General features: G+C 41.3%; 1 long non-coding RNA gene across 1 annotated transcript; it reads right to left on the bottom strand.

Moving 5' to 3' along the window:
• Positions 1–342: 342 nt before the first annotated feature.
• LOC139549497 (uncharacterized) lies at positions 343–13,190 on the bottom strand. The gene is made up of 3 exons (XR_011669892.1): positions 13,003–13,190; positions 792–947; positions 343–667 (listed from the first exon to the last, which is right to left on the bottom strand). It is a non-coding gene; the product is annotated as an uncharacterized lncRNA (long non-coding RNA).
• Positions 13,191–13,740: the final 550 nt, after the last annotated feature.

Raw genomic sequence — 13,740 nt, forward strand, 5'->3', positions numbered from 1 at the left:
CTAGCATCTGGGGCAGTACAGCTGGCTCTGTCTCCATCCTCCCCTAGCATCTGGGGCAGTACAGCTGGCTCTGTCTCCATCCTCCCATAGCGTCTGGGGCAGTACAGCTGGCTCGGTCTCCATCCTCTCCTAGCGTCTGGGGCTGTACAGCTGGCTCTGTCTCCATGGTGGTGGGATCCTCCATAAACCTGTCAGGGATTGTTATTTTATGCTAATGTACTTTATGTCGCTAGGTTTCAATAAACGTGGGTAAATAAAGGTTTAAAAAAACAGTTTGTTATGTTGTGCATGATAGCATAGATATACACTATACAGTACCAGTCAAAAGTTTGGACACACCAACTCATTCAAGCGTTTCTTTGTTTTTGCTATCGTCTACATCGTACAATAATAGTGAAGACATCAAAACTACTAAATCACACATATGGAATCATGTAGTAATCAAAAATGTGTTAAACAAATCAAAATATATTTTATATTTGAGATTCTTCAAAGTAGCCACCCGTAAGCTGTCTCTGTCTCCATCCTCCCCTAGCATCTGGGGCAGTACAGCTGGCTCGGTCTCCATCCTCTCCTAGCGTCTGGGGCAGTACAGCTGGCTCGGTCTCCATCCTCTCCTAGCGTCTGGGGCAGTACAGCTGGCTCGGTCTCCATCCTCTCCTAGCGTCTGGGGCAGTGGGTAAATAAAGGTACAAATCAAAATATATTTTATATTTGAGATTCTTCAAAGTAGCCACCCTTGCCTTGATGACATATTTGCACACTCTTGGCATTCTCTCAACCAGCTTCACCTGGAATGTTTTTCCAACAGTCTTGAAGGAGTTCCCACCTATGCGAAGCACTTGTTGGTTGCTCTTCCTTCACTATGCGGTCCAACTCATCTCAAATGGGTTGAGGTCAGGTGATTGTGGAGGCCAGGTCATCTGATGCAGCACTCCATCATTCTCCTGTCAGAATAATAGTAGAGATAATTATTTATTTCAGCTTTTATTTATTTCATCACATTCCCAGTTGGTCAGAGGTTTACATACACTCAATTAGTATTTGTTAGCATTGCCTTTAAATTGTTTAACTTGGGTCAAACGTTTCGGGTAGCCTTCCACAAGCTTCCCACAATAAGTTGGGTGAATTTTGGTCCATTCCTGCTGACAGAGCTGGTGTAACTGAGTCAAGTTTGTAGGCCTTCTTAGTTGCATACGCTTTTCAGTTCTGCCCACCATTTTTCTATGGAATTGAGGTCAGGGCTTTGTGATGGCCACTCCAATACCTTGACTTTGTTGTCCTTAAGCCATTTTGCCACAACTTTGGAAGTATGCTTGGGGTCATTGTCCATTTGGAAGACCCATTTGCAACCAAGCTTTAACTTCCTGACTGATGTCTTGAGATGTTGCTTCAATATATCCACATAATTTTCATTCCTCATGATGCCATCTACAGTGGGGAGAACAAGTATTTGATACACTGCCGATTTTGCAGGTTTTCCTACTTACAAAGCATGTAGAGGTCTGTAATTTTTATCATAGGTACACTTCAACTATGAGAGACGGAATCTAAAACAAAAATCCAGAAAATCACATTGTATGATTTTTAAGTAATTAATTTGCATTTTATTGCATGACATAAGTATTTGATACATCAGAAAAGCAGAACTTAATATTTGGTACAGAAACCTTTGTTTGCAATTACAGAGATCATACGTTTCCTGTAGTTCTTGACTAGGTTTGCACACACTGCAGCAGGGATTTTGGCCCACTCCTCCCTACAGATCTTCTCCAGATCCTTCAGGTTTCGGGGCTGTCGCTGGGCAATACGGACTTTCAGCTCCCTCCAAAGATTTTCTATTGGGTTCAGGTCTGGAGACTGGCTAGGCCACTCCAGGACCTTGAGATGCTTCTTACGGAGCCACTCCTTAGTTGCCATGGCTGTGTGCTTCGTGTCGTTGTCATGCTGGAAGACCCAGCCACGACCCATCTTCAATGCTCTTACTGAGGGAAGGAGGTTGTTGGCCAAGATCTCGCGATACATGGCCCCATCCATCCTCCCCTCAATACGGTGCAGTCGTCCTGTCCCCTTTGCAGAAAAGCATCCCCAAAGAATGATGTTTCCACCTCCATGCTTCACGGTTGGGATGGTGTTCTTGGGGTTGTACTCATACTTCTTCTTCCTCCAAACACGGCGAGTGGAGTTAGACCAAAAAGCTCTATTTTTGTCTCATCAGACCACATGACCTTCTCCCATTCCTCCTCTGGATCATCCAGATGGTCATTGGCAAACTTCAGACGGGCCTGGACATGCACTGGCTTAAGCAGGGGGACCTTGCGTGCGCTGCAGGATTTTAATCCATGACGGCGTAGTGTGTTACTAATGGTTTTCTTTGAGACTGTGGTCCCAGCTCTCTTCAGGTCATTGACCAGGTCCTGCCGTGTAGTTCTGGGCTGATCCCTCACCTTCCTCATGATCATTGATGCCCCACGAGGTGAAATCTTGCATGGAGCCCCAGACCGAGGGTGATTGACCGTCATCTTGAACTTCTTCCATTTTCTAATAATTGCGCCAACAGTTGTTTCCTTCTCACCAAGCTGCTTGCCTATTGTCCTGTAGCCCATCCCAGCCTTGTGCAGGTCTACAATTTTATCCCTGATGTCCTTACACAGCTCTCTGGTCTTGGCCATTGTGGAGAGGTTGGAATCTGTTTGATTGAGTGTGTGGACAGGTGTCTTTTATACAGGTAACGAGTTCAAACAGGTGCAGTTAATACAGGTAATGAGTGGAGAACAGGAGGGCTTCTTAAAGAAAAACTAACAGGTCTGTGAGAGCCGGAATTCTTACTGGTTGGTAGGTGATCAAATACTTATGTCATGCAATAAAATGCAAATTAATTATTTAAAAATCATACAATGTGATTTTCTGGATTTTTGTTTTAGATTCCGTCTCTCACAGTTGAAGTGTACCTATGATAAAAATGACAGACCTCTACATGCTTTGTAAGTAGGAAAACCTGCAAAATCGGCAGTGTATCAAATACTTGTTCTCCCCACTGTACTTTGTGAAGTGCACCAGTCCCTGTTGCAGCAAAGCACCCCCACAACATGATGCTGCCACCCCCGTGCTTCACGGTTGGGATGGTGTTCTTCGGCTTGCAAGCCTCCCCCTTTTTCCTCCAAACCTAACGATGGTCATTATGGCCACACAGTTCTATTTTTGTTTCATCAGACCAGAGGACATTTCTCCAAAAAGTACGATTTTTGTCCCCATGTGCAGTTAGTTGCAAACTGTAGTCTGGCTTTTTTATGGCAGTTTTGGAGCAGTGGCTTCTTCCTTGCTGAGCGACCTTTCAGGTTATGTCGATATAGGACTCGTTTTACTGTGGATATAGATGCTTTTGTACCTGTTTCCTCCAGCATCTTCACAAGGTCCTTTGCTGTTGTTCTGCGATTGATTTGCACTTTTCGCACCAAAGTACGTTCATCTCTAGGAGACAGAACGCATCTCCTTCCTGAGCGGTATGATGGCTGCGTGGTCCCATGGTGTTTATACACGTACTATTGTTTGTACAGATGAACGTGGTACCTTCAGGCATTTGGAAATTGCTCCCAAGGATGAACCAGACTTGTGGAGGTCTACAATTTTTTTTCTGAGGTCTTGGCTGACTTCTTTTGATTTTCCCATGACGTCAAGCAAAGAGGCACTCAACAATGGCGCCGGAAGAAATAGCAGCAGTTTTACCGGCGCCCAACCAATTGTGCTATTATGTGGGGGGTTTTCGCGTTATTTGTAACTTATTTTGTACATAATGTTTCTGACACCGTATCTTACAGCAAAAAAGAGCTTCTGGGTATCAGGACAGCGATCACTCACCTCGGATTAGACAAAGATTTTTTCTACAACAAGGACAAGACATTCTCCAAACACCCCACAGGGCCGATGTCCCCGTTATTTGCAAGAGGAAGCAACGCAGGTACAGAGGACAAAGAGCCGGATGCCTGGTCAGGACCCAGAGGAGGTGAGTGGGAAAGCTGCCGTTACCGTCAATATTACTCTCCAACGTGCAATCATTGGACAATAAATTAGACGAGGTACGATCACGAATATCCTACCAACGGGACATCAAAAACTGTAATATCCTATGTTTCACAGAATCGTGGCTGAATGACGACATGGATATTCAGCTAGCGGGATATACGCTACACCGGCAAGATAGAACAGCACACTCCGGGGGCGGTCTGTGCATATTTGTAAACAACAGCTGGTGGTGCACGAAATCTAAGGAAGTCTCTAGATTTTGCTCGCCTGAAGTAGAGTATAATGTGATAAATTGCAGGCCATACTACTTGCCTAGAGAGTTTTAAGCTATACTTTTCGTGGCTGTTTATTTGCCACCACAGACAGATGCTGTCTAATTTTCTGGATTGACTGACCTTCATGTCTTTTGATGTCTTCACTATTATTCTACAATGTAGAAAATAGTCATAAAAAAAAAGAAAAACCCTTGAATGAGTAGATGTGTCCAAACTGTTGACTGATACTGTATATACAAAAGTATGTGGACACCCCTTCAAATTAGTGGATTTGGCTATTTCAGCCACACCCATTGCTGACAGGTGTATAAAATCCAGTATACTGCCGTGCAATCTCCATAGACAAACATTGGCATAAAATGGTCTCACTGAAAAGCTCATTGACTATAAATGTGGCACCGTCATAGTATGCCACCATTCCAACAAGTCAGTTTGTCAAATTTCTGCACTGCTAGAGCTGCCCCGGTCAACTGTAAGTACTGTTATTGTGAAGTGGAAACATCTAGGAGCAACAACGGCTCAGCTGCAGAGTGGTAGGCCACTCAAGCTCACAGAGCGGGATGTCAAAGTGCCGAAGCTCTTATCGTCTATCCTCACCACCGAGTTCCAAACTGCCTCTTGAAGCAACGTCAGCACAAAAGCTATTCATTGGGAGCTTCAGAAATGGGTTTCCAAGACTAAGATCACCATGCGCAATGCCGACTGCGAGTCAGGCCTAATCACCCAACATCAGTGCCCGACCTCACTAATGCTCTTGTGGCTGAATGGAAGCAAGTCCCTGCAGCAATGTTCCAGCATCTAGTGGTATACCTTCCCAGAAGAGTGGAGGCTGTTATAGCAGCAAAAGGGGGACCAACTCCATATTAATGCCCATGATTTTGGAATGAGATATTCAACGAGCAGGTGTCCACATACTTTTGGTCATGTAGTGTATTTACCAGGTACTTTCACCCATTTGTCACCATTTAAAGTCAGAGTCGGACATGACACATACACACCTGTTTGACTTGCTGTTACATTAATGATCACACACTGGTGACCTGACATCATAAATCCCTACGGTAAATAGCTGCCATGCACTAGCTGTACAGGTTCAGGCCTGGGGGTGATGGAAGAAGTCCGTTGGAACATGATTACTGCGGGAAAAACTGCTATAAATCCCAGCAGTCACACCCTGCAGGAGAGAAATGGTTACGATAATACCTGCATGTACAGTACTAACCTGGAATACAGTACATGCTGTAATACCGGTTCTGGAGGATCCTTCACAGCAATTCCCATTCCACCATGATAAATTGTCATGTCAATAATCTGTTATAATGTCATGGATAGGGGCTAATTTGTCTTGGTCAGGTCATGTGTTATCTGTAATGTAACTTTTTACTTTTTACATGTTTGTCCTTTAGTGTTATCCAAAGCCACTTACAGTTCATCTTAAGATAGCTAAGTGGGACAATCACATATCTCAGTCATAGTAAGTACATTTTTCCTCAATAAAGTATCATAAAGTCAGAGATAATAGTGGGGGGTGGGGGGGTAACTGTGTGTTAGATAACAAAAGTCAATTTTGTATTATTATTATTTTATGATTATTTATTTTCTTTTTTTAATGTCGGGGGGGAGGAGGGAGGTTATTGTGGTATTATTTAAGATACTCCATTCCTTTTTCAGGAAGCTGGAACATGAAGAGGACAGCAGGTCCTTGGTACTTCCGGTTTTAATTCTAACTAACTGTCATTATTGCTCAAGCAACATTGTGCAATATTGCATTCTTTCAACACACACACACACACACACACACATTTGATGCAAGGCTGCTATATTGCATAAAAATAATCCATGTCATAAGCAAAGCTCATTTAGTTGATTTTAAAAAAAAGTTGATTAAATAGAGAGCTCTGATTTACTTAGTGTGTTTGATTTAAGACGGCTGGCATTTCAAGCAGCTTTAATATTTCTGAAGCAATTTACATTTTGGCACTAATGAAACACAATTTCTGTGCCAGAGTTTAGATGGAGTTATTGCGTGAACAGGTGAAGTGACCTATAGAAGGACGCAGCAGAGTACAGTCCACATATCTGGTCTGATATATTTAGAAATACACAGACGTACGTAAGTGCATTTTAATGACGGAAGCAGACCACTCTCCTTGGCTTACCAGTCGATGTAGAAACATAAGCTGTTTCGGTACATTATGACAAAACTTATCAAATGTTTTTTTTTTTTATGTACATTTCTAAACCTCACACACAAACTGGTTCAGTGTGTTTTTCTACTGTTTATCACCTGTTCACGTGAACTGGACTTGCTTGCCTCAAGGTGTGTCAGGGGGTTGTCTTATCAAAACCATGCTGACACCTCACAACACAACTCACACAACCCCACACACATGCAGCGTCCGGATGTGCTTGAGCCTGTACCTACAAAACATGTGCAACTCCAATGAAAATAAACCAAACTATGACTACTCTGAGATCTTTCAGTCAACTCCAACACTAGAATACATAGAGTATTTTCGTTCTGAAGACTTTGCAGTGGTTGTTGTTGTGATGTGGTTATTGTTGTGTTGTGCCGGTGTCATACATTCAACATTGATTTTCAAGGCTGTTTTGATAGATTGCCTAACAGTTTGTTATGATCAATATTTGGATCCCATTCAAATCAATGACACTTCTCCCTGGTCACTGTTGAAATACTGTAAAGAGGAGGATGAAAGGAGAGGAATTAGTCATATCTCTTTTAAACAATACTATCTGACATACCATAGGCTACTTAGCCAAAAAATCTGTAAGTAATACGCAGGATGGACAGAGTTTCTGTCTGAACAGGCTGAGGCAGTTAGAGGGGGAAAGGTAAAGATTTTTTGTTGGTGCACCAGGCAGCTATTTACACTCTGACAGGAGTAGTCGACAGAGAGGCAACTGCTACCTGACACACAGCCAGTCCTGCACACACTCACTCCTCACTCTGGGAATGAATACAGATTATTGTAAATCCTCTAATGTGGATGACTGGCTTCTATGTAGTCACCTCTGTGTCACTCTGTCATTATCATTGTATGAGGTATTATTGGTTGGTTTTCCCCTGTGCTGTGACATGTGTAAACAGTGCCAGTCAAAAGTTTGGACACACCTACTCATTCAAGGGTTTTTCTTTATTTTACTATTTTCTACATTGTAGAATAATAGTGAAGACATCAAAACTATGAAATAACACACATGGAATCATATAGTAATCAAAAAAGTGTTAAACAAATCAAAATATAAACACCTGAAATGTTTTTCCAACAGTCTTGAAGGAGTTCCCACATATGCTGAGCACTTGTTGGCTGCTTTTTCTTCACTCTGCGATCCAACTGAGGTCGAGTGATTGTTGAGGCCAGGCCATCTAACGCAGCACTCCATCACTCTCCTTCTTAGTCAAACCCCGAGGGCTCTCTATGGTCAGGGTGCGACAGCCATTTGTATTTCATATACCTTTGACTATTGGATGTTCTAATAGGCACTTTAGTATTGCCAGCCTAATCTCAGGAGTTGATAGGCTTGAAGTCATAAACTGAGCTGTGAATCAAGCATTGCTAGTGTAACGGATGTGAAATGGCTAGCTAGTTAGTGGTGGTGCGCGCTAATAGCCTTTCAATCGGTTACGTCACTCGCTTTGAGACCTTGATGTAGTGGTTCCCCTTGCTCTGCAAGGGCCGCGTCCTTTGTGGAGCGATGGGTAACGATGCTTCGTGGGTGACTGTTGTTGATGTGTGCAGAGGGTCCCTGGTTCGGGGCAAGGGGACGGACGTAAAGTTATACTGTTACGTTGATGCTGTTGACCCGGATCACTGGTTGCTGCGGAAAAGGAGGAGGTCGAAAGGGGGGTGAGTGTAACGGATGTGAAATGGCTAGCTAGTTAGCGGTGGTGCGTGCTAATAGCGTTTCAATCAGTTACGTCACTCGCTTTGAGACCTTGAAGTAGTGGTTCCCCTTGCTCTGCAAGGGCCGTGGCTTTTGTGGAGCGATGGGTAACGATGCTTCGTGGGTGACTGTTGTTGATGTGTGCAGAGGGTCCCTAGTTCGCGCCCGGGTCGGGGTGAGGGGACGGACTAAAGTTAAACTGTTACAAAGGCCTGATTCACGCAGTCTCCTTTGAACAGTTGATGTTGAGATGTGTCTGTTACTTGAACTCTGTGAAGCATTTATTTGGGCTGCAATTTCTGAGGCTGGTAACTCTAATGAACTTATCCTCTGCAGCAGAGGTAACTCTGGGTCTTCCTTTCCTGTGGCGGTCCTCATGAGAGACAGTTTCATCATAGTGCTTGATGGATTTTGCGACTGCACTTGAAGAAATGTTTGAAGTTCTTGAAACTTTTCAGATTGACTGACCTTCATGTCTTAAAGTAATGATGGACTGTCGTTTCTCTTTGCTTACCATAATATGGAATTGGTCTTTTACCAAATAGGGCTATCTTCTGTATATCACCCCTACCTTGTCACAACACAACTGTTTGGCTCAAACACATTAACAAGGAAAGAAATTCAACTTTTAACAAGGCACACCTGTTAATTGAAATGCATTCCAGGTGACTACCTCATGAGGCTGGTTGAGAGAATGCCAAGAGTGTGCAAAGCTGTCATCAAGGCTAAGGGTGGCTAGAATTGAAGAATCTCAAATACAAATATAAAATATATTTGTTTAACACTTTTTTGCTTACTACATGATTCTATATGTGTTATTTAATAGTTTTGATGTCTTCACTGTTATTCCACAATGTAGAAAATAGTAAAAGTAAAGAAAAACCCTGGAATGAGTAGGTGCGTCCAAACTTTGGACTGGTACTGTATATTGTGTGTATTATCCATTTTTTCTATCTGACAAACAGGCTACACTAGGCAGTCTCTTCTGACTAACAGTATCACCTCTTATTTCATGAAGGACAGAGTTTCTGTCGGAACAGGCTACAGACATATCACCTCTTCTTTCAGGGAACGAGTGGAAAGATTTGTCACCCAGTGTCACAACATTTAAATGCAAAGTGTTATTATGAGAGAACAACATGATCATCTTCCAGGGTTTCTCAAGAATCCTCTCCTGGGAGACCAGCTCCTCCAAGTGATCCTTTTGGATCAGGGTGTGAGAGTTACATTTACATTTAGGTCATTTAACAGACGCTCTTGTCCAGAGCAACTTACAGTTAGTGCATCCATCTTATCCCCTAAGGTCGATGTCTGCTCCCTCGCGGACATGTAATTAGCATAATAACAAAACCCACATAAAAAACAGTCAGTTTAAGGTAGAGATATCTGTTTTTTTGCGTTGGATGCGTCTCAGTCCATCGCATCAGCTGATGTTGGACGTCTGCATCTGAGGTGAAAGGTGACAGAGCTAGAGCGGTGTTTGTCAAACCATGAGATATCCCAAATACAAACTATTATGACCCCTATATGGAAAGGTGAAACTCTCACAGACATGATGGTTTTCTCCGTTTAGCTCTAAGACCCCCACAAGTGTCTTGGGACTCGTCTGAAGTTGGTACATCCCATCTGCCAACTTCTGTCTGTAGCGTCTCAACAGTTTGAGTTAGACACTAATATGACCCCTCTGTGGAAAGGTGAGACTCAATTGTTTTGTTTTAGGATGACCACAGGTCTCACAAGACTCGTCTGAAGATCCCCTGGTACCAGTTGAAAAAATATATGGATTATATATATGGAGACTGTTTAATGCCGAAAATAAGGGGTTAAATACATGTACAAAAACATTCTAGAAATATTTCCTGATCTTTCTTATATCTCTCAGATATATAGGACAGACACTTCAGAACAAACAAACTTGTTTTTTGGGGGAGGATTATCTGTTATTCAATGTGTTTGTATGGGCTAATAGCAGTAAGGCCAATTTTTTTTTTTTTTTATCAAATAATATTTTTAAATATATTTTGTATACTTAAAGGGGTCTTAAAATTCAAAATCAAATAGCTAAATTATCCTTGGTATGAGCTTCTTAAAACAATTCCATATAGCTTAGTAGAATTTCTAAAAAAAAACTGTTTTTGCTTGGTCATTATGGGGTATTATGTGTAGATTGAATGTAATTTAATACATTTCAGAATAAGGCTGTAACGAAGAAAAAAAATATGGAAAAAGTCAAGGGGTCTGAATGCTTTCCGAATGCACTGTAAATCACAGTCGTAGCAAGTTAAACTTTCCTCAATAAAGTAGCTCTCTGTAAAGTATAGTGTTAGTGAGAACTAGAGGTTGACCGATTAATTTGGGCCGATTTCAATTTTCATAAAAATCAGTAATCAGCATTTTTGGACTCCGATTATGGCCAATTACATTGCATTTCACAAGGAAACTGCGTGGCAGGCTGACCACCTGTTACGCGAGTGCAGCAAGGAGCCAAGGTAAGTTGCTAGCTAGCATTAAACTTATCTTATAAAAAACAATCAATCTTCACATAATCACTAGTTAACTACACATGGTTGATGATATTACTAGGTTGACTAGCTTGTCCTGCGTTGCATATAATCAATGCGGTGCCTGTTCATTTATCATTGAATCACAGCCTACTTCGCAAAACGGGTGATGATTTAACAAAAGCACATTCGCGGAAAAAAAGCACAATCATTGCACGAATGTACCTAACCATAAACATCAATGCCTTTCTTGAAATCAATACACAGAAGTATATTTTTTTAAACCTGCATATTTACTTAAAATAAATTCATTAGCAGGCAATATTAACTAGGGAAATTGTGTCACTTCTCTTGCGTTCAGTGCACGCAGAGTCAAGGTATATGCAACAGTTTGGGCCGCCTGGCTCGTTACGAACTAATTTGACAGAATTTTACATAATTATGACATAACATTGAAGGTTGTGCAATGTAACAGTAATATTTAGACTTAGGGATGCCACCAATTCAAAAAATACAGAACGGTTTCGTATTTCACTGAAAGAATAAACGTTTTGTTTTCGAAATGAAAGTTTCTGGATTTGACCATATTAATGACCAAAGGCTCGTATTTCTGTGTTTATTATATTATTATTAAGTCTATGATTTGATATTTGATAGAGCAGTCTGACTGAGCGGTGGTAGGCAGCAGCATGCTCGTAAGCATTCATTCAAACTTTACTGCGTTTGCCAGCAGCTCTTAGCAATGCTTGATTCACTGCGCTGTTTATGACTTCAAGCCTATCAACTCCTGAGATTAGGCACTTTAGTATTGCCAGCCTATTAGAACATCCAATAGTCAAAGGTATATGAAATACAAATGGCTGTCGCCCCCTGACCATAGAGAGCTCTATGGTGTAATAGGTCAGGGTGTGACTAGGGGGGTTTCTAGGTATTATATTTCTATGTTGGTGTGTCTGTACGGTTCCCAATTGGAGGCAGCTGATAATCGTTACCTCTAATTGGGGATCATACTTAGTGTGTCCTTTTTCCAACCTACGATGTGGGATATTGTTTTGTATGAGTGCCTATGTGTGCTACGTATTGCACGATCGTTATATCTGTGTTGTTTAATAAGTTTCACTGTCGTTAAAATGTGGAACTCTACTCACGCTGCGCCTTGGTCCTATTATTCATAAGTCGTTCGTGACAATGGCATAGAGAGAAATAGTCGACGCGGCATAATTCCTATAATAACTACAACCTAAAACTTCTTAACTGGGAATATTGAAGAACTGGGAATATTGAACCACCAGCTTTCATATGTTCGCATGTTCTGAGCAAGGAACTTAAACGTTATATTTTTTACATGGCACATATTGCACTTTCACTTTTTTCTCCAACACTGTGTTTTGCATTATTTAAACCAAATTGAGCATGTTTCATTATTTATTTGAGACTAAATAAATCTTATTTATGTATTATATGAAGTTAAAATAAACGTGTTCATTCAGTATTGTTGTAATTGTTCTGGTCCTCCAATAATCGATATCGGTATCAGCGTTAAAAAAAAAAAATTATCGGACGATCTCTAGTGAGAACAGTACAAGTGTCAGTGTTAATGCAACTACGGCAAGACTGTTAGTTCATTTTATTATTATGTTATTCTGCTCTGGGTTAACCATCTCTATCAAAGTGTTTTCCATTCATTTATTAATTCACATGATACCATTGTTGGTGCAGGACATGAAATTAAAATGATGTATATATTTATGTATTCATTTGTTTGTTTATTTATTATTCCTTCATTCATTTAGTAGACAACGTGAAATGTGCATTTTATTCAAACATGATATAATTTGATGCAGAATGGTGTTCATTGAGGACATACAGTGGGTTAAGCTATATTTCAGTTGAGGACATATTTCTTCAACGCTACTGGATCCTGAACAGCAGCCAGGCTTCAGAATTGACAGATTCAATAAAAAGGTAATAAAAGTTGAGACAGGGCCAGAGGTGTGTTGTATTATTTCGATTGTTTTCCCTCTGGAGAGAACGTGAGGAAGCTCATCCATCATCTTCTGCACTTTAGATTTACAGCATTAAACTGGCAGCAGAGTTGCTGCAGTGCAACCTACAGCATTAATGTTAAATACATTTCTTTATATTTGACCGTACATTCTAGTGTTTTACTGTTGAAATTTCATTAAAGTCTGACAGCTTTCCCCCTTTTTACTCGTGAACTACTTCTTGTGAGGAATTGATACAAGCAGAGCACACCACCGCTAACTAACTAGCCATTTCACATCCGTTACACTCACCCCCCTTTCGACCTCCTCCTTTTCCGCAGCAACCAGTGATCCGGGTCAACAGCATCAATGTAACAGTATAACCTTGCGTCCGTCGCCTCGCCCGGACCCGGGCGCGAACCAGGGATCCTCTGCACACATCAATAACTGACACCCACGAAGCATCGTTACCCATCGCTCCACAAAAGCCGCGGCCCTTGCGGAGCAATCGTCACCGATTGAAAGGCTATTAGTGCGCACCACCGCTAACTAGCTAGCCATTTCACATCCGTTACACCTTCAATATAAAAGTCCCCAATTAAAACTGATCCAAACGGATACACATAGTGGAATAATGCCATATTTGGACTAGACAATGCAAAAAAAAAAATTGGAATGTTGTTTATATAACTTTTTAAAGTTTTTTTTAATATACATTTTACAAACAGCAACAAAAAAAAAACGTTCAAATCCCACTGTGGATTTATTAGACTGCATAAATGCATTGGGGGCATTCATACAGTGTACACTGTATATGCACTGTTCAGCCTTACCCATGGAAGGTGCACCCATGAAATGGGGTATCAGTTTACTCAGTGACACCTACAGAACACAACTATGTAGAGTTTACACAAATATTGGTGTCATGGGTCTTATTGCAGGACTCTGAAACCACTGTGAAATTAGCCACATTAAGCTCACCAGTCAACCTATTGTGCATATGACATCCTCTCTGAATTACCCAAAATGATAAATCCCATATTGGTCTTT

Source organism: Salvelinus alpinus, chromosome 22, assembly GCF_045679555.1.
Source record: "Salvelinus alpinus chromosome 22, SLU_Salpinus.1, whole genome shotgun sequence".
NCBI lineage: Eukaryota > Metazoa > Chordata > Actinopteri > Salmoniformes > Salmonidae > Salvelinus > Salvelinus alpinus.